General features: G+C 33.8%; 1 long non-coding RNA gene across 1 annotated transcript; it reads right to left on the bottom strand.

Moving 5' to 3' along the window:
• Nucleotides 1-345: 345 nt before the first annotated feature.
• Nucleotides 346-969, bottom strand: LOC142046134 (uncharacterized). Its single transcript, XR_012655069.1, has 2 exons — nucleotides 581-969; nucleotides 346-497 (listed from the first exon to the last, which is right to left on the bottom strand). It is a non-coding gene; the product is annotated as an uncharacterized LOC142046134 (long non-coding RNA).
• Between the last annotated feature and the right edge of the window lie 922 nt (nucleotides 970-1,891).

The following is a 1,891-nucleotide window of genomic DNA, read 5'->3' as shown; positions in this document are numbered from 1 at the left end:
AATGCCTTTTTAGCCTTAGTTATATTTAATACCATTTTTTTTGGTGTTAGCACTACAATACATCTGTTATTTAACTATTTTTAGATACTTTTAAAAGGCATTAACATTAATAGCATAGGAGGGGGTTACATTATTAATTACTGGAATGGTTTTAATAGGGTAACATTTTTAGTGGCAGAACAAGCTCTTCAGGTACTTGTTATTTAAGATTTAATTAGAGAGAGCAATACATGCTGAAGGATTTATTTAGAACACAGGGAGCAGCCTGTAGAATAAACCCCAAAATTTAATTAATACCACATTTTTAAGCATGGGTTTTACAAATGTTTTTTTGCCAGTGTATAATTTTTTGTTTTTTTACTAGGGTCAGTTTTTAATGTTTTTTTTAGTTAGGAATTTTTGGACTTTGGCAATTTTAGTGGAGTGAGTGTTTTTTTTTTTTTTTTAAATAGTTATGGTGGAGCATTTTATAGGGGAGAGGTTACTAGCACATTACCCTATAATGGTTTTGCTTTTTTAGAAAAATGCAAAGGCACAGTAGATTTGTCAAAGGACAAGGGAGAGGTTACTAGTACTTCACCTTGTCGTTTTCCCCTGTTGTCCAGAAGGCACAGTGGAGCTAGAAGGAGAAATGGCTAACCATTAGTAGGAGAATTTTTTCGAGGTGGAGGGGTTTTTTTTTTAGTGAGAATTTTGGGTCCAAGCAGTCAGTCTTTGGCACTTCACAGTCGTGTTGGTAGTCAGCAGGACTTAATAAGGGCTTTTCCAGTGTGGAGCCAGAGCAGTCTTTTGTTGGTGGACCTTTACATTAATTTAATGTCCTGATTCCAAGGAGTGGCAGGGCTGCTAGGGTCTTTGGGTAGCGCTTCTTTACCTGTGAGAAAAGAAACCTAACACATTTTATTAGTGCCTACAGTGTTTTTCAAACCTTATAGCTGTGTGGGCAAATTTAAGCCCTCCTTTTTTTGATTGTTAGCCAAGTCTTGACTGTGAATGGAGTTAGTGTTTTACCTATAGCCTGAGCTTGCTATTTTTTTTTTAACTCACAAAGGAAACTTTTACTTTTTACTTATACACTTTTTTTTTAACAACGAACATATAAACATTGCCATTATACAGTACATTAGTTTTATTATTTATTACATGCTACATATACCCTTTTATTAAAATAACTTTATTACAGACCTTTGGAGCAACAAGCCAGGACAAGCACACCCACTTTGAGGAGTTTATTTAATTTAATTTTTAATTTAATAGCTTTTTACCATTCCCAGGCCTCTGGCTAGAAATCCGAGGTAGCCAGAAGGATCCCCTCTACAATATGAGGAGTGGGTTAACTTTTTTATGTCCTTGCTTTTAAAGACTGTTGGTATTTAAAGTTTAATAACAATTTTTGCAATTAAACCTTTGGCCAGTGAAATTTTTTTTTTTTACTTAAGGAAATGCATTAGATTTTAGTATATTCCATTTTTTTGATTTATTTAAACACCTTGTATTTTAAGTTGAATAAAACAAGTATTTGCATTTTAATTTAACCTTTTTGCCTGATTTTAAACCAGACCATTCCATGAAAAAAAAAACTAAACACAACAATTCCGGTCACAAGACAAACACCACAAGACAGAACATAGAACACAAAACATAATTTCTATTGTGCCAGTAAATGCATGGTACGTTGAATGCTGTTCAGCTGGCATCAGTTTTTTCTGATTATTTGCAAGACAAAAAAACAAAACAGAGGACTACCCCTTCTGGGCAGACAATCATTGCTTAAGATATACAAATAACCTTGTTGACTTCAGGCAAAACACAGGAATTACCCCATATTTTTTTTGTAATTTATTTTCTAGGCAGCCCAGGTTTTAGTGGCTCCTACCTTATCAGTTAGATA

This window comes from Chelonoidis abingdonii, chromosome 1 (genome assembly GCF_003597395.2).
Source record: "Chelonoidis abingdonii isolate Lonesome George chromosome 1, CheloAbing_2.0, whole genome shotgun sequence".
Taxonomy (NCBI): domain Eukaryota; kingdom Metazoa; phylum Chordata; order Testudines; family Testudinidae; genus Chelonoidis; species Chelonoidis abingdonii.
The sequence above is the reverse complement of the archived record's forward strand: the minus strand, read 5'-3'. Positions and strand labels throughout refer to the sequence as shown.